This window comes from Phaseolus vulgaris, chromosome 5 (genome assembly GCF_051622355.1).
Source record: "Phaseolus vulgaris cultivar YP4 chromosome 5, ASM5162235v1, whole genome shotgun sequence".
NCBI lineage: Eukaryota > Viridiplantae > Streptophyta > Magnoliopsida > Fabales > Fabaceae > Phaseolus > Phaseolus vulgaris.
In genome coordinates, this window is record NC_143502.1 from 32199304 (window position 1) to 32224040 (window position 24737).

Here is a 24737-nt window from a genome sequence, read left to right on the forward strand (position 1 = left end):
ACTAATATAAGGGAAAATGTTACTCATATGCTGTAAGATTTTATCAGGCGGATGTCCCAGCCTGAGGTGCCAAATATTCTTTGTAGTGTTTCGGTCTGGATCTTTCAACTCTCTTGCAGTGTTGACAATGACTTCATGCTTTGGTGTATCTATAAGATACAATCTCTATTCAGCCTAGCACATCCAATCATCTTCAATGACTCCGCATTTTGAATATGACAAAACTTAGAAGTAATAGTGAGTTTACAGTTATGATTTTTAACCAGTTTTTGCACAGAAACAAGATTAAAGGCAAATTATGGTATATATAATACGTTATATAAGAAAAAATTTCAAATAACGCCACTGTTCCATTATAGTAAGCTATGACATGTGAACCATTTGGTAAACTGATATGAATAGGCTCTATTCTGCGAAAAGTAACAAAATTATTTATAAAAAAATTCACATGATCTGTAGCACCCGTATCTAAGACCCAAGAGTTTTTGTTTTTCTTACCTTTCACAGTGTTCTCATTTGAAGTGTCGTTCACAAAATTGTTCACCTTATGCGCAAAGTCATTCTTCGTTTCTTGGATAAGTTTCATAATTTGATATACCTGTCCATGTGTAAATTGATTCCCGTTATGTGAGTCAGACTTGTCTTCTTGTTCTTCTTCACTTTTGATATTCCTATCCATCACAACACTGTTTGTAACTCTCTCATTTTTTTCACCTTTCTGTTTATACCAAGGAGGAAACCCATACTTGAAGTAGCATTCCTCTACTGTATGGTTCAATCTATGACAATGTGTGCATTGTTTACCATTGTTTTGATACTTGTTTTGTCCTCTTCCTTGAGATCTACCATTTCCGCTGCGAAACGTCTTCCAATTTCCTTGATTATCTGAAGAATTAAACAAGGCTTTGCTATTCATCATCACATTACCTTTATTCATCATCTCATTGCCTGCCAGTTGTCGTTCTTGTTGGATGATGAGAGAAAAAATACGATTTATACTAGGTAATGGCTCCATTAGCAAGATTTGTGTCTTAACAGTAACATAAGTGTCATTCAGACCTTTTAACAAACACAAGGCGTACTCAGATTCTTTATACCTCTGGATGTGCTTAGAACGCACAAGTGCATTTGATCTTGCACTCACAATCAGGAGTTGGTCGTAGTGCTTCAAGCTCTTCCCATAAGATCTTTAAATCAGTGTAGAATTCAGTTAATGTCCGTTCACCTTGCCTCATGGAATGTATCTCTTGAAGATCTGAAATTTTGAAAAGATCTCCCTTTGAGAAGGGTTCACGTAAATCTTCCCAGAGCTCCCTCGCATCTTCTATGTAAACCACACTTTGTGTAATTTGTCCACTGAGAGTTCGTGTTACCCATGATATAACCATCATATTACACCTTTCCCATGTTTCTTGGAGAGATGTACCTGGTTTTGGAGTGGGCAAAGTGTCATCAATGAACTTGTGTTTGTTCTTGGACAGAAGTGCATGACGCATAACTCTACTCCATGGATGATAATTGCTCCCATCAAGCTGAAGATTGATTAAAACCGTTCCTGGATTTTCTCCAGAATGTAGATAATAAGGGTTGCTTGGGTTCTATGGATCTTGGTCACTACTGAAATTCGGAGTGGAATTTTTGCCACTGCCAGGGTTAGTTTCCATCACAAATCACACAAAAAAGAAATAAAGAAAACCCAGAAATAAGAACAAAAGAAAGAACGAGAGCATCTTGGGTGTGCTTAGCCTTCTGTGACAGAGAGTAGCATGATGTGATGGAAGAAAACGGTGAAAGCGGTGCAAGCGGTGAAAAAGTAAGAAAGGTAAATGAAGAAGAAAGAGAATTGTTTTTTTATATTATTATATCTGAAGAAAGGAATACAATATATAGGATTCTGTTAAACAGAAACAGAGTAACAAAAATAACAAACAAATAACAACTTAATAATAATCGTCATCAATCTCTGCTTACAACAACTTACAACAACAAGTACATGCCACTATTATCTTTGTCCATGTATCTTATATATTTATAGTTGTGTTTCACTGTACAACTTCTAATTAATTATATAAAAAAAATATTTTTATTATTTCATATAAAATTAAAATTTTAGATAAAAAAACAAGGTTGTAAACAAGGTTGTAATTCAACTAACTTTCAACTAACAAGGTGTCATCAGTTCATTCATGCTGTCACCATCATCTATTCAACTAACATTCTACTTGCTCACCGTGAGAATCCCTCCTACTCGGGTTGGTTGTACTGGAAGGAAGAGTCTCTGGAGGAGGAATCTGAGTTATTTGAGCTTCTATATCTAGGAGCAGTGTGGTTTCCGAGGTAGTAATTAAGAATCTTGGCCTGCTAGCCAAAGGAGGGGCTGTAAGGAGATGCTATGCTTAACAGCGAGCAGACGATGTAATAGGAGCTTAATCAAAAGTAAGCTGGTCCAGAAGTATAGTCTGGATGTAATTTGAAGAAGTGTAGGACATCTTCATGTCTGTTATAGTAATCTCTAGGTAGAGGTTCTCTAGCTGTGGAATTATGGTTCTGATACACAGCCAACCTCTCTGAGATCATGTTCGGTTGATGGCCTGGCTGTTGACAACGCTGTATGGTTTTAAATCGCGCTGCTTTTCACGATCAAATGGCTGTCTAGAGAGTCTTCTGCTGGGAACAGGGTGTTTATTCCGTTCTGCTTGGTGTTTTATGATCTGATGGAAAATTAGCATGATGGGACAATCTTTGAGGCAGAACTGGTGTGGACTTTAGTTGGAGTTATGGAAGGTTGTTGGAGTGACGGGAATATTGAGTGTAGGAGACGCTAGTGAAGATCTAGGCTGCTAAAAAAGGAGAGTTGGGCAGATGTCCTCCGCCTGTAGTGGAATGCTGCCTTGGATGGTATATCTGTGATAGATGCCAAAGCTGGGTTGGGAGTGGGATGCTGGATGCTACTACCAGAGTGTAGGATTCATTTTGTAAAGCCAGCTCTTTTCCAACTCTCACCAAGAAAAATCAGGATGCAATAAAGGGCCTTTCTCTGGAATCAAAGCTTGTTGGTGATGCCTTGGCACATTCTCCGTATGCAGGGGCTGTAAAGATACTGGTGCAAGCATAGAGATGTCAAATACCAGCTGCCAGACATGTTTCTAACTAACGTGGTTTTATTAGTTTTGCAGGTATAGCATGTTACATTGAAGTGTTGGTGCCTTCAGTTTTCTAAACAGGAGACTCTGTTGGTAGAAGTGGTAGCCTATCTGCGAGCACGTTTCAAGAGTTATGTAGGAGCAAAAGAGCGATCATATCTTGGAGTAAGAAGGATGGAGCAAGAGGTAGAGCTGAAGTTCAAGAAGTTAGACACGGGAAGAGATTTAAACCTCATTAGCGCACACGTTGATTCTCTAAGCTAATGTGAATCCCTTCCTACGCTGCTTCTTCAGTTGTTCTCTTTTTCAAGTCCATGCTTAACCAGGACTCATCAGCCTTGGTTGTGGTTGGATGCAGTGAGGGTGCAGGCTTGCTCCTTACTCTGTTGTTTGTCACCAAAGGAATTGGCTATGATGTTATGTGGTTTTCCCTCCTTCTAGCTTGAGTCACTGGAACTGCGAGTTCAGGTTGCTAACATGTCGTTTAGCTTTACGCTTATGCTGGGCTCTCTGCTGCTGATTATAGTAGTTATTAGGTTGTTTTTATGCTTTCTTCAGCTATCTATGTGCTCTTTGGTGGTCTAAAACCAAAGGGCAAAGTACTATGGCGACACCCCTAAAATGTTTCTCATCTATTTATTTTTATTCTTTCCTCATAAAAAAAAACTAACATTCTACTCGTAGGTATTAATATTTATTATTCATGATCCCTATTATAGCACTTGGTTTTGTAATTTGTTTTATGTTATCTACTAATTTAGTAAGGAACATCTGATATTGTAAATTGGAATGATTATCCTGGATAAACTCAACAACTTTTTTCAGTGGTTATTGTTCGTGAATATGTTTATGAATTTCCTCAGTGTTACTTTTCCTTTTCTTTCCTTTTCACTTGAAATCATGCATATAAATTATCGTACTTGGAACTTCAATCTCAGATGAATTATATTTTATTTCAACTGAACGCCGAACAGGAATTACATTGCTAATTTTATATACAAATAACTAATTATGTTTCATTTTAAATCAACATAAGATAAAATTCTAACATTACAAATTCATCAATTTTAAAAAAGAAATACCAATCACACCTTACTCACAAATTTTCATAAGTTTTATTTCTTTCTTTACTTTCCACTCTTTTTTCGTTGTTTTGTATTTGGATGTAATATTTACCCAAATGAATTTGAGGGAATGAACTTGAGGAAGGCTAGATTTTTTGGATATTTATTACTAAAGAAATCATATTGCCTATCTGGAGGGAAGAAAAAAAGAAAAGGCTGTTGAACATGACGTGAGAAGACAAAATTTTTCCTTGACTTTTACGGTATGCAAAGGTATAATAATATATAATAGTGAAAAAATTAATAATAACATATTTATAAAATAAGATTTTTTTAAAAATAATAATAAATAAAAAATAACAATTAAAATTATAAAATAATAATAAAAGTAATAATAAAATTAAAATAAATAATAATAATATTGTACCGCCCTGGTAGTCGGAAGTGATGACGTGGCGTCGAGCTATTGTATAGGCGTGTTGGATGGGACACCTGGCTGGCAGAAGGGAAGGAAGTCGGGGGGATCGTGTAGTCGCCAGTTATTAAGTTGGCGTGCTCCGATCTCCAGCATACCTAAACCGGCGGTCACCGGGTTGAAGATGAAGTCGCCAGATGTGAATCCAGGCGACCAAGTGATTAGAGATCGCCGAAACAAGGACATCGCCGAAGATGAAGGCAGAAAGTCATTCCCCCAGCTGGCCAGAGGATGAGGTCGGGAGACAGCTTACTTGAACATACACGGTGAAGCAGGTAGAGCAGATCATGAAGGCGGCCGGCGAGACCATAGGGAAGGTGTATACGAAGGCACCCGAGCTCGCCACTCAGAAGAGATCACGCTCCAGGGCAGCTTTGCGCTCCATGCGTAAGTAACTTAGCCAAAAGCCCAAAGAATAAGAAGTGGCGCCCAAGTCAAGGATGCTCCAGATGATGGCACGTGTACAGCTGGATGCGAGCCACGTGTCCAGATGTGTAACTTCCAGGAGAGAGAAAGTGCCCAGGTATATAAGAGTTTCCAACGAACTTTGAGGTACGCACGCGTTTAGATTACTTCTTTACAACTGCGAGAACGAGAGTACGCTGAGAGAGAACTTTGCACGGTTCCTTAGAGTTCTTGAGTTTTTCTCTTAGTAATTGGTGGTTCAGTCGCTGACTTGGGCGTCGGAGCGTGATCGGCCGCAGCGGCGCCGTTCTGTCTTTTGCAGGTTCTTGAGGTGGATCGCGGTGAAGGACGGAGGCTAACACGGCGCAGAAGTCGATCCAAGTTGGACGAGGCAAGGCTCCAGCGTTTTGGTCAACAGGCAGGATCATCAGGCGCCCACTGTGGGGCCGTGTAAAACCTGTTCCCATCCACAACGTGAGTTCTTGAAAGTTTCTGCGGTTTCTGTGTGGTTGTGTGCTGGTGCAACCATTTTCCGCTGTTCATCTAAGCTTTGTTCGGTAGTTTCGTATTTTCCACCGTTCGTTTGAGTTCTTGTTCGGTGAGGTGAGGTTTTTCGCTGCTTACGCGAGTTTTAATCGGTGAGATCTAAGTTTCGCCGCTCGTTCGGATTTTTGTGGGAGAAGTGGTGGTTTGTGGTGGAGTCGCGAGTTTCTGTGAAGGTTTCGCTGTCGAAGTTGCGTTCTTGAAGCTTTTTGGAGTTTTGTGAAGTTCTGACCGATTGATCGCTGAATCGATCGTCGCTGAAGAAGGTGTTGTTCATCGCTCTTTGTGATCTGTCAAGTTTTCATGAGAAAGATGAGAAGCAACCGTTCAAGTCCAGTTGCGCTCGTTGCTGCTGAATGCGCCATGACTATGGCGCAGATGGTGGAAATCATGCGTTCGCTGCAGGCGAATGTGGAAGCCTCGCGCATAGAGCAGGAAAAGATGCACGAGGACCTGGTCGCCTCTCAGGCCAGGAATGAAGAGCTCAGCAGAGTCACTGAGGAATTGCGCCAAGCTCTTCAGGAGCAGCGAGGGTGCCCAGTCGCCGAAGAGGTCGCGCCGTCAACGCCGCCTCGCGTTTTTCCCATGCCTTTTGCTCAGGCGATTACAGACACGCCTATCCCTGCGAATGTGGTACCTGTGAAGGCTGTTTTTACCGGCGTGGAGGATCCTGAGGCACATCTCACCACGTTCCATACGCAGATGATGGTGTCAGGAGGATCAGATGCTGTGTATTGTAAGATGTTCGTGAGCACACTCCAGGGGACGGCGCTGGAATGGTTTGTGAGCCTGCCTACAGGTCACATAACCAACTTCCAACAGTTTTCGAAGATCTTCGTCGAGCAGTACATAGTGAACAAGGCGCCGCCCAGGGTGTCTTATGATCTGTTCGACATAAGGCAGTAGCAGGGAGAGTCCCTCAGGGACTACTTGAATCGTTTTGGGGCGCAGATGGTCCGCTCGCCGGCCAAGGACGAAGAGATGATGGTCTACGCATTCAAGAAGGGCGTGCTGCCGGGACCATTCTGCGAGGCATTGATCAGGGCTCACCCCGCCACATTTGCTGAGGTTAGGCGACTTGCGGTGGCCCACATCGCCGATGAAAGTGAGGTCGCCGAGAAGAGGAGAAGCGTGGCCCCCGCTAGGCCACGCGCCCAGACCAGGATCCAGCCGCAGAGGGTGCTGGAGACAGCGGCGGCCAAGAGGGATCAGAGGACTCAACATCCTTATGACCCAAGGAAGAACAAGGGCAGGGGCCCAGGGCGCCCTCAACCGGCACGTCGGGAGTACAATCGCCCGCCGAAGCACAAGTTTGTCATGGGATTGGCGGACCTGATCGCCATTCCCAATATATCAGCTAGGCTGAAGGCGCCCGAGAAGGTGGGCGACAAGGTGTTGGGACCAAAGCCAGACGCCTGGTGCGAGTTCCACCAAGGCTTTGGCCACACCGTGGACTCATGCTTGGCTTTAGGATACCAGCTCGACGATCTGGTCAAGAGCGGGTTCCTAAATGACTACTTGCTGGACAGAAGGACGGGGGGCGCGTCGAGCTCCCAGCCAGTAGGTTGTGAGGCCCAGCAGCACGAGATGCCCACCCACGGAGAGATCCACACCATTGCAGGAGGTTTCTCGGGTGGTGGATGCACCGCGTCACAGAGGAAGAAGTATGCGAGGTCTGTGATGACGGTGGACATGTTCGAAGACCACTCACCAGATGTGGACATCACGTTCACAAGGGCAGATCTCAGGGACGTTGTGCCTCATGACAACGATCCAATAGTCATCTCACTTGTTACGGCGGGAAGGAAGGTCCATAGAGTACTGGTGGACCAAGGAAGTTCGGCAGATGTAATGTTCTGGCCGACTTTCACACAGTTGCAGTTGCCCCTTGACCAGCTGAGGCCCTATGGAGGGTGTTTGTATGGCTTCGCTGGCGATCAGGTGGAGGTCAGGGGGTATATAGAGTTGAGAACTACTTTCACGGATGAGGCGGGCTCGAGAACGGAGAAAATCAAGTACCTCGTCGTGAACGCTCCCTCAGCATATAACATTCTGTTGGGAAGACCAACGCTCAACAGAATAGGAGCTGTGCCTTCGACCAGGCACATGAAGGTGAAGTTGCCATCGATGGAAGGGGTGGTGATCACCATCAAATCTGACCAGAAAGAAGCGAAGAAGTGCTATGAGAATAGCCTGAAGAACAAGAGGTTAGTAAGTTATATCACGACGCCGCCGCCTCCCGGTGTGAAGCCCAAGCCAACAGAGTGGCAGGTTGTTGATGCGGCGATGGAGGTGGCCGCCGGGGGAGACGTCGCCATGATGGATGCTGAGGCTGGGGGAGAGAACGCCGAGCGGGAAGAAGAGGCGAGGAATCGCCCTGAGGAAGCGAGGGAGCTGGGAATCGCCAGGGCGGTGATCGCCAGGGAAGCTAGACCCAAACCCATCGAGGAGTGGCTCGAAAGGGAGATCGGGGGAAAGGTCTTCAAGTTGGGAAGATCCTTGGAGGCTGAGCTCCAAGACCAGATTGCCAAGGTGATAGAGCGGCATCTGGATGCTTTCGCATGGTCTGCTTCAGACATGCCGGGAATTGACCCCGACTTCTTGTGCCATCATCTAGCAATGGACAACCAAGTCAGGCCAGTGCGACAGAGAAGGAGGAAATTCAACGAGGAGAGAAGGCAGGCGATCAGAGATGAAACCCAGAAGCTCCTCGCTACAGGCCATATCAGGGAGGTCCAGTACCTTGAGTGGCTAGCTAACGTCGTGCTGGTGAAGAAGAGCAATGGGAAATGGCGCATGTGCGTCGATTTCACCAATCTGAACAAGGCTTGCCCAAAGGATTCCTATCCTTTGCCAAGCATAGACGCCCTGGTGGACAGTGCTGCAGGGTGTAAGCTGCTGAGTTTCCTAGATGCCTTCTCGGGGTATAACCAGATCAAGATGCATCCCATGGATGAAGAGAAGACTGCCTTCATGACCGAGAGATCATGCTACTGCTACAAGGTGATGCCTTTTGGGATGAAGAACGCAGGGGCCACGTACCAGAGGTTGATGGATCGAGTACTTGCACCAATGCTGGGGAGGAATGTGCAAGCGTACGTGGATGACATGGTCGTGACCTCGCCGGAGAAAAGCAAGCACGTTGCGGACTTGGAGGAGTTGTTCACTACGATCGCCAAGTTTAGGTTAAAGCTGAATCCCGAGAAATGCATCTTTGGCGTGGAGGCGGGAAAGTTCCTGGGATTTCTCTTAACTGAAAGAGGAATAGAAGCCAATCCTGATAAGTGTGCTGCCATCTTGGCGATGAGGAGCCCGGCTACCGTGAAGGAAGTGCAGCAGCTTACAGGTCGGATGGCCGCCCTGTCTCGTTTCGTGTCAGCCAGCGGAGAGAAGGGCCATCCGTATTTTCAGTGTTTGAGGCGGAACAAAAAGTTTGCCTGGACGAAGGAGTGTGAAGAGGCCTTCGTCAAGCTTAAAGAGTACCTGGCGAGCCCGCCGGTTTTGTGCAAACCGCTGGTGGGGACCCCTCTCAGGTTGTATTTTGTTGTGACTGAGAGGGCGGTGAGTGCGGTGCTCGCCCAAGACCAAGATCAGGCCCAAAAGTCTATTTATTTTGTCAGCAAGGTGCTGCCGGGCCCGGAAGTAAGATATCAGGCCTTGGAGAAAGCTGCACTGGCAGTGGTTTTTTCGGCGAGAAGGCCACGCCACTATTTCCACAGCTTCACAATACTGGTGATGACCGACCTGGCCATCCAGAAGGTCCTGAAGAAGCCCGACGTCGCCGGGAGAATGGTGAAGTGGGCGGTGGAGCTGTCGGAGTTCGACATCAAGTATGAGCCCCGAGGTCCGATTAAGGGGCATATTTTCGCAGATTTCGTGGTCGAGCTCTCGTCAGAAGCAACACGAGTTGAGGGGAATGACTTTCGTTGGGTGCTTTTGGTGGATGGATCGTCGAACCAGCAGGGTAGCGGTGTTGGAGTCATCTTGGAAGGGCCCAACGGCGTGCTGATTGAGCAGTCCCTGAGGTTTGCCTTCAAAGCCAACAACAATCAAGCGGAGTATGAGGCGCTGATCGCCGGTATCTTGCTGGCCAAGGAGATGGGAGCTAGGGTGCTGATGGCTAAGAGTGACTCGCTGTTAGTCACGGGACAAGTAACAGGCGAGTTCCAGGCCAAGGATCCACAAATGGCGGCTTACCTGGAGTATGTACAAGAGTTGAAGAGTTCCTTTGTCTCCTTTGAAGTGGTGCACGTGCCCAGAGAGCAGAATGCCCGAGTTGACTTGCTAGCTAAGCTCGCCAGTTCAGGCAAGGGGGGTAGGCAGAGGACGGTGATCCAAGAAACTCTGAAGACACCCAGAGCATTTGTGGTAGATCACATGGTTCTTCAGATAAGCAAGTCGACGGAGAAAGCGGCGAGGAGTCACAGGTCTTTGACTCAGGAGACCTTGAGGTCGCCAAGAATAAGAGCGTGTCGGGGAGAGAAGGTGAACATGACGCAGGTCTGCACGACCCATGAGCCAGACACCTGGGTAACACAGTACAAGCGATGTCTGGCGGATGGCCTTCTCCCGTTAGATCCGACGGAGGCTAGGAAGATAAAGAAGAATTCTAGCAAGTTCACAATGATTGATGGCGAGTTGTATAGGTTTGGGTTCACACACCCACTCCTGGAATGTGTGCACGGAGAGAAATGTACAAGAATCATGGCCGAGCTCCATGAAGGGATTTGCGGAAGCCACGTCGGGGGTCGAGCTCTGGCCGCAAGAACCCTCCGTGCAGGTTACTATTGGCCTACGATGAGAGAAGACTGCAAGAAGTATGCATAGTGTTGCAAGCAATGTCAGCAGCACGCCGATTGGCACAAGGCGCCTCCCGAGGAGTTGAAGTCGATTTACAGCCCTTGGCCGTTTCACACATGGGGGATCGATATTCTGGGACCCTTTCCATTGGCGATCAGGCAGATGAAGTACTTGGTGGTGGCGATTGAGTATTTCACCAAGTGGATCGAAGCAGAACCAGTGGCCCAGATCACCGCGCACAAGATCGAGAGCTTTGTGTGGAGGAACATCGTGTGCCGGTTTCGTGTGCCCAAGCGCCTGGTGTCAGATAACGGAACTCAGTTTGCAAGTCACCTGTTGAAGAAGCTGTGCGAAGGGGTGGGAATTCAACAAGTATTTGCATCTGTCGAGCACCCTCAAACGAATGGCCAAGTAGAGTCAGCCAATCGGGTATTGCTGAGAGGTTTGAAGAGAAGGCTAGAGAAAGCCAAAGGAAGTTGGGCTGAGGAGGTACCCCGTATAGTTTGGGCGTACCACACCACCGAGCAGTCAGGAACCCATGAGACCCCATTTAGCCTGGTCTATGGATGCGACGCGATGATTCCAGTGGAAATCCAAGAGAGCTTGCCGAGATTCCAGAACTTTGTAGCAGAAGACTCGAATGAGGAAAGAAGGCTGAATCTGGATTTGCTGGATGAGGTCAGGGAGGAGGCGAGAGTGAAGGCTGAGGCGGTGAAAAGAAGGATTGAACGAAGGTATAACTCGAAGGTGATGCCAAGGCAGTTCAGAGAAGGCGACCCGGTGATGAGGAAGGCCCACCAGTACGAGATGGAGAACAAGCTGTCGCCTAAGTGGACGGGACCGTTCAGGATAACCGAGGCGCTCGGGAACGGCGCCTACCGCTTAGAAACGTTGGGAGGAGGGGCGGTTCCTCACACTTGGAACGCCACGCACCTCAAGTTATATTACAGTTAAAAGCATTGTAAGTAAAAACGAACACGTAGAGTTTGCAAGCTTTCTGTTAAAACAGTTTGAAGGGGGCACTCTTTTTTCCCTAAGGAGGGTTTTTAATGAGGCCACCAAATAAAGAAGAGTTTTCGAAGTTTAAAGTTGTTTAGATTGCATGCTTGTCGTTATTGCAAAAGTTTTGAAGGAAAAACTTTTTCACTCGAACGTGATTTAGGGCAAGTTTTGAAGTTATGTTGCATGCTTTCTAGAAAGTTTCTAAGTCCCCATCTTTTTTCGGCGATTGGCGGCATCAGTTAAAGTTTAAAGTCCTCATCGTCTTTAGGTGATCGGAGGCACCAGTTAAAAGACCTCAACGCCCTCGCGCGTCCTGAGGCAAGAAAGAGATAAAGACCTCCTCGCCGTCGAGCGAGTGCAGGCGAGTTAGAGTAAAAAGTCCTCAGTGCTTCCAGAGGGGAGAAGATGTAGCCTCTGGGGCAATGTAGAGGCACCAGCAAAAAGTCCTCAGTGCTTCCAGGGGAGAGAAGATGTAACCTCTGGGGCAATGTAGAGGCACCAGTGAAAAGTCCTCAGTGTTTCTAGGGGAGAGAAGATGTAGCCCCTGGGGCAATGTAGAGGCACGAGTTAAAGACCTTCTCGCCGATGAGCGAGTTCAGGCGAGTTAAAGACCTTCTCGCCGATGAGCGAGTTCAGGCAAGATAAAATCCTTCTCGTCTCGAACGAGTTCAGGTACGGTGTGGAGGGTGGAAGAAGTTTAAAGGATAGCTAAGGTAGGTTCGAAGAGAACACTTAGCTATCCAGCTTACTGTTCTAAAAGTCAGGGAAGGTAGAGAAGGATCCGAAAGGCGCCTCTACCCCAGATGAGGGAACAATGGCCAAGCTATGAAGGGAAGAGGAAGTTGGTATCGCCAAGAATCTTTGGCGATCAGAAGAAATTCAAGCAACAGCAAGAGTTAAGGCCCGTTTTGATAAGGCAGATCGGGTGAGCTATATTTTAAACTATTAGTTGGGTTGAAACTCGTTGTTTGGAAAGTGGTTCCGCGCTGAGGTTCATTATCTTAAAGTCCACGAAGTTGTTAGAAGACTATCGTTCGAGAGTTGGTAGTTTGAAGCAGTTAGTGAACAGTCGCGCTCGCAAAATTGCTAAGTCAATTCCGTTTAAGTGATTTTTTACAAGGAAAAACAAGGCCAACAGAGAGATTGAAAGAAAAAGCAGAAATTTTCATAACACAGTGGCATCAGTTCAAATTACATGTACCAAAAGGAGAAAAATTATTACAAGTAAGTTGTGTAAGAGAAAGACAGATGAGTAAGTGATGGAGGGAAGCAACAAGCAGCTAGTCTTTAGAAGGAACGATCTTCCCATCCATCACTTCATTGTTTAGCGACACCATGGAGAGATCCAAATCAGGGTACTGGCACGCGAATTGCTCCAAGGCGGCGTCAAACCCAGCAGCAAGGATCTGGGCGGAGCTCAGCTCGAGCTCTTCAGTCTGCTTTTTGAGCTCCTCGGTCTGTTGCTCTAATTCTTCAGCTCGTTTCTTGAGTTCTTCAGTTGTTTCACGAGCTTGAAGGAGGTCTTCAGTAACCCTCTTGGATTCCGCCTGCGCCTGGGCCAGCTTTGCGGCGATCTTCTCATTTTCCTCTTTGGCCTCGGCGATTTTGGCCATGGTGTCATCTCTCTCCTTTTCAACTTTCCCTAAGAAGACCTCCCGATCTACTGACCTCTTCTCAAGGTTTTCTACCTTGGCTGCATCGGCTTTGATCAACGCTTCCAGGTCAGCCACCTTGAGACGGTAGGGGACCAGTTTGCTCTCCAGCTCGATCTTCTCTTGAGCTAAGAGGTGCACCCTATGGCGTAGATCGGTGGCTTCCTTGCGCGCCACCCTCAGTTCGGTGCTCATAGCATCCTCCACTCGCGAGTGGTCGATCTCTGCCAGCATAAGGTTGCAGGACAACTTCTCCGCCTCAATCCTTATTAGGCGATTCTCCTCTTGGAGCACGGAGATGTCGTCCTGGAGTTTCTTGCTGGAACTCTCCACAACTTTTGATATGATGGAGGGGAGATCCTCTGCCATCATTTTGAGTTTTGCTGAGAAGGGTTCCCACATCCCTTTGACCGCAAGGGGAAGGTTTGCTCGCGGAAGCGCTGGAGGAGCCTGGTGCTGGTTCTCGCCACCACCTTCTTGAGTTGGTTGGTGAGTTGGAGCTTCTTGGCGTGGTGGTGACGAGGAGGACTCGGTGATGATGATGGGTGAGTTGTGAGCACCTTCATCCCCACCTGCCGCAGCTTTGGCGATTGAGGCGGTTGAAGGAGGACCCCCTCCAGCAGATACAAATGGCGTGGAGGCGCTCGGGGGGTTCTCCATGAAGTTGAGCTCAGCAGCCTCAACCACGGGAAATGCAGCCGCCAAAGGAACTGCTTGAACCGGCGGTGTTGCAGTTGGGGGAGGAGGAGGTGTTGGAAGGGGAGCTGGTGGGGAGGACGGTGTTGATGTTGGAGGAGGAGGTGGAGCAGGTGGTGAAGAAGGCGCCACCCTTCTTCTTTTGGTGATAAGGCCATCTTCAGTTGCCTCATCGTCTTCTTCTTCATCCTCATGGACCACCTGAGGGGTTTTCCTCTCTGGCTTCCTGAGGATGAGTTTCTTGTGTTGTTGGGCGGGCAAGGCTTTTGGAGGGGCTGGACCTTGAGGGGGCGATCTGCCCTGAGCGGCGGCGATCTCCACCACTGAGTTGGGCACAGTCTGGGAGCCCGACGCCAACCCATGAGCTCGGGCGAGCGCCCTCAATTCAGCTAGTTTGCCTTTGCCCAGCATGATATCTGCACAATGAGAAAGTATATAGGTTAGCTCAAAAGACGAAGATAAATACATGGGTAAATATGCAAATGAGACAAACAAGTGATGCAGAAAATGAAGGCCAAGTCTATTACGCAACAGATAAGACACCCAGCAACAGATAACAGAGGTGCAGCACGAGGCAATAACTTAGATATTAAGGTAAGCTCTAACCTATGCGAGCCTCGAGTTGGCCTTCGAAGAATTCGAAGGAGATGATCGCAGAGGTAAGGAAGGTAATGTTGGCGTCTGCCACGCTCTTCCAGAAAAGGCACAGGTCTTTGTCCAAAGCGCCCATGTTGTCGGGGCTCCTTGGCTTTCTGAAGCTTCCCTTGGAGTCTTTATTTCCCTTGTTTACCTAGTACAAGGGAAAGCCGTCAAGCAGCGAGTCGTCCTGGTCGTTTTGGCGCACTTGGATGAATTTTCCTTTCTAATCCTTGTAAGATTGCTGGAAGATAGAGAGGATCGACCTCCCAGCTATCCCGTTCAGACTCACCCAAAGGCGATCTCCTGGATGCTTAGCTTCAAAAAGGAAAAGGAAAACGTCCACTGACGCTGGCAGTCCCAGGTGTGCGCATACGATCTGGAACGCCCTGATAAACGCCCAGCTGTTGGGGTGAAGCTGGGCAGGGGCGATGTCGAGCTCAGTTAACAACTCTCGCTCGAAACGAGTAAAGGGAAGTCGGAGCTTCACCTTCTTGAAAAGCGTCGCGTAGAGGAAGCAGAACGACTCGCCGTTGCTCGCTTTGTCGTCAGCACAGATTGGCTCATCAGGATGGCAAGGCAGCACAACCATTTTACTGTCGTGCTCCTTGTGAAACGAAAGATCCGGCTGGCCCCCTTTCCTTAGTCGGAGCACCGCTAGCGCGGAGTTTATTGAAGAAGTTTCTTTCAGCAGAGCCAAGCTGGCCTAGGGGTAAAGCTTCTTATAGTCTGGGGTAGGGATGGAGGCTCCTCCGGCGACCGGTGGAGTAGCCTGAGCCAGGTCGGGGCGAGAGGTTGCAGGCCTCTCAGCCTGGGAAGAGGGAGCACCAGGTGCTCGCGATGGGTTATGCGCCTGTGATGGAGGGTTTTGTGACGAAGGGGGAGGATTCGCGGTTATCTTTGTACGAACCATTGCGGGAACTGCAAAGGAAAAAGTAAAAGAGAGGTGAGCGAAGGTTGCAGAGGTTGATCTGATTGTGAATGAAGGACGAAAAACGAACGAACGAAAGTTCGTTTTGATGGAAGAAATGGAAGGTGAAACCCCAAGTTGCGAAAAAGGGGAAGAAGAAGAAACAAACCACAGCGTATGCACCAGGCAGTTAATGGATGATGCGAATCGGTTAAAATGCAGCAAATATCAACAGAAGAAGTAAAGGGAGTACCTTTCGATAATCAGACGAACGCTGAAGGAGGTTGAGGATTCAGAAGGTTGAAGAGCGTCGTGGGTTTTTGCAGAAGAAACTCAGAGCGTTTGAGAAGGCAAAGAGGTGATGGAACAGTAGAAATGAAATGGGTTTAAGGGTTTTTCAAATGATTTTTGGAAGCGTAAACGACAACTAAAGATAACCGTTGATGAAGCCACGTGTCGAGCGATTAGGAGAATGTTTGGTGGAGCGTCAGGAAAGCAGAAAGTACGAACGTTTGGAATTCTGCGCCAGCGCCACGTAGATCGGTAGTGACGTGACTTCTTTAGTCTTTTCGCTGGACAAGTCTTCGCTTAAGACTGGGGGGCTTGTGTACCGCCCTGGTAGTCGGAAGTGATGACGTGGCGTCAAGCTATTGTATAGGCGTGTTGGATGGGACACCTGGCTGGCAGAAGGGAAGGAAGTCGGGGGGATCGTGTAGTCGCCAGTTATTAAGTTGGCGTGCTCCGATCTCCAGCATACCTAAACCGGCGGTCACCGGGTTGAAGATGAAGTCGCCAGATGTGAATCCAGGCGACCAAGTGATTAGAGATCGCCGAAACAAGGACATCGCCGAAGATGAAGGCAGAAAGTCATTCCCCCAGCTGGCCAGAGGATGAGGTCGGGAGACAGATTACTTGAACATACACGGTGAAGCAGGTAGAGTAGATCATGAAGGCGGCCGGCGAGACCACAGGGAAGGTGTATACGAAGGCACCCGAGCTCGCCACTCAGAAGAGATCACGCTCCAGGGCAGCTTTGTGCTCCATGCGTAAGTAACTTAGCCAAAAGCCCGAAGAATAAGAAGTGGCGCGCAAGTCAAGGATGCTCCAGATGATGGCACGTGTACAGCTGAATGCGAGCCACGTGTCCAGATGTGTAAGTGCCAGGAGAGAGAAAGTGCCCAGGTATATAAGAGTTTCCAACGAACTTTGAGGTACGCACGCGTTTAGATTACTTCTTTACAACTGCGAGAACGAGAGTACGCTGAGAGAGAACTTTGCACGGTTCCTTAGAGTTCTTGAGTTTTTCTCTTAGAAATTGGTGGTTCAGTCGCTGACTTGGGCGTCGGAGCGTGATCGGCCGCAGCGGCGCCGTTCTGTCTTTTGCAGGTTCTTGAGGTGGATCGCGGTGAAGGACGGAGGCTAACACGACGCAGAAGTCGATCCAGGTTGGACGAGGCAAGGCTCCAGCGTTTTGGTCAACAAGCAGGATCAAATATTATTATTAATCATATTAATTTAATTTTAATTTTAATTTATGAACTTTTTGTATACATTCGTAGATGTATTGACAGGGTTAGATAATGTGTATTATTTTAGACAAAATTTTACACAAAATTTGGTTTATTTCATTATTTTTTACAAAATTTATAATTTCACTTAAATTTTTTATAATTACTTTTATTTCAATTTTATCAAAACTCATTTTCAACAACTTCGCATGTATCCACAATGTCAAATAATTTTTATTTTGTTGTCAACTAAGCTCACAGCGTTGCGGAAATAATATTTGAATGACATTGAGTTTTATGTATAAGTAATCATATTTTATTTTAAATTAATTTTAACCATGAGAGAAAAATTGTGATCTTACATTTTGTTAAGTGTAGATCCAAGTGTGTTGACATTCAATACATTTCTTGAGAAAAAATTACGCATTGAAATAAATTCCAATTCGTTGTCAACACGGATGGGTTTAATAGATGCCTCAAATTGATTTTTGTGCAAATGTAATGAATGATTCTAAGAGATGTTGTGATTCATAAGAAATAGCCAAGTACATCTAGTATAGTCATTGACTATAGTGAGAAAAAAAAGTTTTCCAAAATGAGTTGGGGTTTTATGAGGACTCTAAATGTCACAATGCAATAGATTAAATGGAGAATGAGATTTTATTGTGCTTAAAGGAAAGGGTAGCCTTGTCTATTTATCTTTGGAACAAATAATACAATTATTATGAATGGTGATCCGGTCGGTCATCGGTAGTCGATGACGTCAGCAGCAAATAACCACGTGGACCACTCGCAGGGTGACACGTGGATCAGGTGGCAGAGAAATCAGGGAGGAGATCACCCGGTATGGTTATCGGTGGTCAGTAACCGAGTGGCCACCGACAGATCAGTTCCAAGATAAACGGGCTACACGTGGATCAGGTGGCAGAGTAGTCATGGAGGAGATTCCCCGGTATGGAGATCGGTGGTCACCGAGTGGCCACCGACAGATCCATTCCAAGATAAACACCCGGGGGAGAACGCGAGAAGCATAAGAGCACCGATCAGTCATCGGGTGCATGGTCATCGGGGTTTCGTGTTACACGCAGTTAAACTGGGACTGAGATTCCCAGCGAGAGCGTTACGCATGGACCTCGCATGATCATACCTCAGAGAAAGAAGAGCTCCTCGTCGGTATAGTCGTGCACGAGAGTGGCCTGAGGGAGTCAGTAAACCGGTCAGTGATTGGTTACTCTCTCAACCCATTACGTGCATGGCATCGTGAAGGGGAAATCGTGTATGCAGAGAGCAATGCTTGGTGAGTGTGCCTAGTCCAGCCACACCTGGCGTTCTCCTGGGAATGTGCGATTTCACCCAGATGGAAGAAACGCGCTAAGTTACTCCGCAAGGGAATAACTTAGGCGCACAAAGAGATGCGCTAGAGCCCTTCGGGTGGTGGCAAGTGAACGGTTAGATGCGAGTTGCATGCCTCCACGTGTCACTGTCTGAGAGGGGCGCGGCCCAGATAAAGGTGCACTCCGTGTCATGAAAGGTACAGACAGAAAACCCAGACACCCACGACCCTGACTGTGGTACGTTTTCGTACAAAAGCATAACAGAATTCTGACACACGCAGAGGACAGCGTAGCAGAATTCTGTTAGGCACAGACACAGAGGGGGATAAAAAGAGAATCAGAGAGAAATACACACACACTGTTTTTTACACACATGATTTTCTAGTGATTCTGTGATCTAACTTGAGCGTCGGAGTGCAAACGGTCGCTAGAGGCGTCGTCTGTGTGTTTGTAGGTTGCGTTCGGAGTTCCCAAGGAGGACGTTCTAAGAGTGTTCTTGCAGATAGCACAGTTGCCAGAGGCGGGTCAAGCAGGCGACAAGGCAATTCCTCCACGCTCGAATTGTCGGCAGGATCATTTGGTGCCCACCGTGGGGCACGTATAAAAGGTGTCTCCCAACCATAGTTTGTGTTTGTGGTGCTTCGAGTGTTTTCTGTTCGACTGCTCGCTATCGCAGTCGACTCCTTGAGTTTTCACCGTTTGTTTGGAGTTCTTTGAGCTGCTGAGTTTGCTGAGGAAGGATGAGGACAACGCGCTCCAGTTCAGTTGCGCCATCAATCGACGAAGATGCTGTGTCCATGACGCAAGTGATGGACATGATGAGGACGCTGCAGAAGAACGTGGCTGCATCGCGTTCTGAGCAGGAAAGGATGCACGAGGCGCTGGTGGCCTCGCAAGCAAGGAACGAAGAGCTCAACAGGATCAACGAAGAGCTGCGCAAAGCCCTTCAGGAGCGGGAGGAGCGTGCGGCAGGGGACAGACCCCCATCCCCACCACACAGCCTTCCTATGCCATTTTCCCAAGAGATCATGGACTCGGTAGTCCCGGCTAACATTGTGGCAGTGAAAGCGTCTTTCACTGGGTGCAGGACCCTGAAGCCCATCTCACGGCGTTTCATACTCAGATGATGCTCTCAGGGGGCTCAGACGCGGTGTACTGTAAGGTGTTCATGAGCACTTTGAGCGGAACGGCGTTGGACTGGTTCGTCAGTATACCCACTGGCCACATTACCACGTTCCAACAGTTTCCCAAGATGTTTGTTGAGCAGTACATAGTGAACAAGGCGCCACCTTTGGTGTCTTACAACTTGTTCGATATAAGGCAGTACCAAGGGGAGTCCTTGAAGGATTTCCTGAACAGATTCGGAGCTCGGATAGTCCGTTTTCCAGGAAAGGACGAAGAGATGTTCGTGCACGCCTTCAAAAAGGGCGTGTTGCCTGGGCCTTTTAGTGAGTCGCTCATCAGGAGCCACCCCGCCACGTTCGCCGAAATCTGGCGACGTGCTGTGGCTCACATTGCCGCCGAGAGCGAGGTCACCGAGAAGAGAGGAAATGTGGCCCCAGCTAAACCGTGCACCCAAGCAAGGGTGCAGCCTTAGAGGATAATGGAGGCAGCGGCGGGAAAGAGGGATCAAAGGACGCGTCATCCTTACGACCCTAAGAAAAATAAGAGCAAGGGACCAGGGCGCCCCAGGGAGAGTAATCGCCCCCCGAGGTATGAGTTTGTGATGGGTTTGGCTGATTTGATCGCCATCCCAAACATAGCTGCCAGGCTCAAAGTGCCTGAGAAAACGGCGGAGAAGATTTTGGGGCCAAAACCAGACGCATGGTGCGAGTTCCACAAGAGTTTTGGCCACTCTATCAATTCGTGTTTGGCTCTGGGGCACCAGCTCGCCGAGCTGGTCAAATGTGGTTTCCTAAAGGATTACTTGCTAGAGAAGCAAGCGGACCAAGCATTAGGGTCTCAACCGGCGAGCAGCGGAGGGCAACAGCACGAGGTGCCTATTCACGGCGAGATCCACACCATAGCTGGCGGATTCTCCGGCGGGGGGTGCACAGCGTCGCAACGAAAGAGGTACGCGAGGTCGATAATGTTAGTAGAAGTCTTTGAGGATCACAAGAAACTTTGAAAGCGCCTCGAGCATTCGTGGCAGACCACCAAGTTCTCCATGTTTGTAGATCAATGGGAAGACCGGCGAGAAGTCATAGGTCCCTAACGCAGGAAACTCTGAGGGCGCCGAGGGTCAGAGTGCGCCCAGCAGAAGAAGGGGCAAGATCGATGCAGATTTGCGCTGTCCACGAGCCAGACACGTGGATAACGCCTTACCAACGTTATTTAGCGGATGGTGTGCTTCCAGTTGACTCAACTGAGGCCAGAAAAATAAAGAAGAGCTCCAGCAAGTTTACCCTTATTGACGGCGAGCTGTACAGGTTTGGATTCACGCACCCCCTTCTTGTATGTATACACGGAGAGATGTGCACGAGGATTATGGCTGAGCTCCATGAGGGAATTTGCGGGAGCCACATTGGAGGTCAATCGCTGGCGACAAGGACTATCCGTGCAGGCTATTACTGGCCCACGATGAGAGAAGATTGCAAGAGATACGCCCAGCGTTGCAAGCAATGCCAGCAGCACGCCGATTGGCACAAGGCACCCCCAGAAGAGCTGAAGTCGATTTACAGCCCCTGGCCGTTCCATACTTGGGGAATTGACATTCTGGGACCCTTCCCATTGGCGATCAGGCAGATGAAGTACTTGGTGGTGGCGATTGAATACTTCACCAAGTGGATCGAAGCGGAGCCAGTGGCCTAGATCACCGCACACAAGATCGAGAGCTTTGTATGGAAGAACATAGTGTGCCGGTTTGGTGTGCCTAAACGCCTGGTGTCAGACAATGGGACTCAGTTTGCAAGCCACCTCTTGAAAAAGCTGTGCGAAAAGGTGGGGATACAACAGGTGTTTGCATCCGTCGAGCACCCACAAACGAATGGTCAAGTGGAGTCTGCCAATCGGGTGTTGCTGAGAGGTCTAAAGAGAAGATTAGAGAAAGCTAAGGGATCGTGGGCTGAAGAGGTACCCCGCATAGTTTGGGCATACCATACCACTGAGCAGTCAGGAACCCACGAGACCCCCTTTAGTTTGGTTTATGGATGTGATGCGATGATTCCAGTCGAAATCCAGGAAAGCTCGCCGAGATTCCAGAACTTCGTGGCGGAAGATTCAAATGAAGAAAGAAGAATGAATCTGGATTTGCTGGATGAGGTCAGGGAGGAGGCGAGAGTGAAAGTCGAAGCAGTAAAGAGAAGATTTGAGCGAAGGTACAACTCTAAGGTAACGCCAAGGCAGTTTAGAAGCGGCGATCTGGTGATGAGGAAGGCCCATCAGTATGAGATGCAGAACAAGTTATCGCCCAAGTGGATGGGACTGTTCAGAATAACCGAGGCGCTCGGGAATGGCGCCTACCGCTTGGAGACGTTAGAAGGAGGGGCGATTCCTCGCACTTGGAACGCCACACATCTCAAGTCGTATTACAGTTAAAGCCTTGTAAGTAAAGACGAATATGAAGAGATTTGAATAGTTTCTGTTAAAACAATTTCAAGGGGGCACTCTTTTTTCCCTAAGGAGGGTTTTTAATGAGGCCACCCAATAAAGAAGAGTTTTTCAAAGTTTAAAGCTTCTATGTTTGCATGCTTATGGCTTTGAGAGTTTTAGGAAAAAGGCCTTATTACTCGTATGTGATCTAGGGCAACAGTAAAATCGTATTGCATGCTCTCAGTTAAAAGTTTTAAAGTCCCCATCGTTTTTCGGCGATCGGCGGCATCAGTTAAAAGTTTTAAAGACCTCGTCGTCTTTCGGCGATCGGAGGCACCAACAATGATTAAAGACCTCAACGCCCTCGCGCGTCTTGAGGCGAGAAAGAGATAAAGTCCTCCTCGTCTTTGTGCGAGTGCAAACGAGAACAGGTTAAAAGACCTCTTTGCACCAGCAGATAGAAGCAAGATTAAAAGTCCTCAGTGCATCCAGGAGGGGTGGAGATGTACACCCTGGGCAAGTTGAGGCACCAGATAAAGTCCTTCTCACCTTAGAGTGAGTTCAGGCAAGATAAAGTCCTTCTCACCTTAGAGTGAGTTCAGGCAAGATAAAGTCCTTCTCACCTTAGAGTGAGTTCAGGCAAGATAAAGTCCTTCTCACCTTAGAGTGAGTTCAGGCAAGAAAAAGCCTTTCTCACCGAGTGAGTCCAGGCAAAATGAGCTGAAAGGTCAGGGGTGTTTGTGACCTTAAATGGTGGGAAGGGAAGGAAAACGCCTTTCCCCCTTTAAGTGAAACATCAATGTTGAACCAGTAAGACCAGATCATTGTTCTGAAACTCAGGGAGGTAGAGAAGGATCCGAAAGGCGCCTCTATCCCCAGATGAGGGAACAATGATTAAGTCAGGAAAAGAAGAAAGGTAACATCACCAGAACCTTATGGCGTGAAAGTTGAGACAGTGAAGGGGTTGTGTGGCGAGTACCAGATCAGAAGAGTTCCAGGCGATGACAGAAGTAGGGGGGATTTCACTTGGCAGATCAGGTAAACTGTATTTTAATACTAGTTTGAGTCAAAACCTGCTGCCTAGTAAGTGATTTTATGTTAAGGTTTGTTGCCTTAAGTTCACAAGTTTTATTGAACGTCATCGCCGAAGAATTGATAGTTGCTCAAGTTTACTTTGAGTTAACAGTTTGTCAAGTTTGTTATAAGGTTAAACAACTTGCTCGAGTTAAAAGCGGTACATGGAGGGTCAAGTTCAAGTATTGCTGAGTTCACGCAGTTGAGCAAGTTTTGCCAAACAAGGTATCACCTCTGACGATCGATGTCCTCTATGCGCTTAGCGCTAGAGCGATAGAGAAGCAAAGTGAAGTACGAAGAACGATGATTGATGAGTTGTTGGTGGGTACGCTGCTTGAAGAACGATGACTGATTAGTCTTGCCTTGTCGGAGGAAGCTTTTCCAAACAAATTCCTACAACAACAAGCTAGCAGACAGGTTATGCCTTGTCAGTCATCCAGTACAAAGCAGTGCACAAGAACTGTTAAGGACGAAGCTAAGGGAGTTGTTAGTCGTGATCAAAGTAGAGGCCAAGATCAAAGAAGGCAGATCGCGCTAAGCCTAAGCTGGTTAACAGTTAGTCGTGTGCAAAGAGAAAGACAAAGCTTAAGAAAATGCGAAGAGAAAGATATGCGTCTGAAACTAGTATATATTAAGCGACAAAGTTTATACAAGTTCAAGTACAACAAATTGTGCGGAAGTGTAAAATTACAAAAAAAAAGAGAGAAAGAGCTCAAGGAGGAGGGATGAGTTTTCCATCTACCACTTCGTGATAAATGCTGAACTGGGAGAGGTCCAAATCCGGGAGAATGCATTTGACCTGCTCGAGTGCCAGCTCGAACCCATCAGCAAGGGCTTTAGCGCCCACGCCCATAAGGTCAGCATTCTCCACTTCGAGCTTTTGCTTGGAGGCCTCCGCAGCATTCTTCTCGGTGGTAAGGGAAGCAATGGAAGAAGCAGCTTCTTCCAATTGCCCCTTTGCCTCAGACAGCTTGCTCACCGCCTCCTCAAGCTTCTTCTCCCCAGTAGTGGTCGTTTCTCTGGCAGACTCGAGATCCCCCGCCAGTTGTGAGTTCAGTTGGCGTAGGGAGGAGGTCTCGGCCTCCAGGTGGATCACCTTGCTCCGCAGTTGCACCACCTCGCAGTCCAGAGAGTTGACGGCTTGCCCCATCAAGATCTCAGTCTTGATGGTCTCTTGGACCTGCGCTAGGTACTCTCCCCTGGCTTTTTCCACCATACCCCTCATCAGCTCAACGAACCCTTGGGCAGCCTCAAAGTCACTTTGCAGTGACTCCTTGTCATGCTCAAGCTCCTTGATCCTTTTCTCCAGGATTAGCTGCTTGCGGTGCTGGGTGGAAAACTCCAGGGAAAGCACTATCTGCTTAGCCAGGTGCATGTCCACCTCCTCTCCGTTCCACTCGACAAGCTCCCAACTGCGAATGAGCTGTCGGACCAAGGCAATGACTCGGCTGAAGTTCTCATTGCTTGCTCCAAAGCCGCTTGGTCGAGAGCTGGCCCCGCCGCCTTCAGCGGTAGCGGCGGAGGTTGGCGGTGGTGGTGGCGTCACGAGAGGTCCCGGGAGATCCCCCGAGCGAGCAGAATCGCCCCTAGCAGGTGGAGTGGATTGAGCAAGTGGTTGGCCTGCTGGGGAAGGAGATGGTGATCGAGGAGCTGGGGATGGCAGTTGTTGAGGAGAGGGAAAGCATGTTGGCACTGGGGCAGGTTGAATAGAAAGAGGCGAGGGCGAACCTTCCTCTATCTCCACTACCTCAATCTCCCCAGGCTGAAGAGATGAAGCCCCCCCAACCGCTGGAAGTTTCCTCTTGCGGTGTACGAGAGGAGAGCCAGAGCTCTCCTCTTCGGTTGAGGGAGCAGGAGCTGCAGCAGCAGATGAAGGAAAGGCCTTCGTCAGCTTTCTTCTCTTCCTTCCTGGCTCAGGGCCTTCAGATGGCGCGACCGAGAGAGGAGGAGCGGCGATAGGATCG

General features: G+C 48.0%; 1 pseudogene; it reads right to left on the reverse strand.

The window, feature by feature from the left end:
• Window positions 1-55: 55 nt before the first annotated feature.
• Window positions 56-23923, reverse strand: LOC150027569 (uncharacterized; annotated as a pseudogene).
• Window positions 23924-24737: the final 814 nt, after the last annotated feature.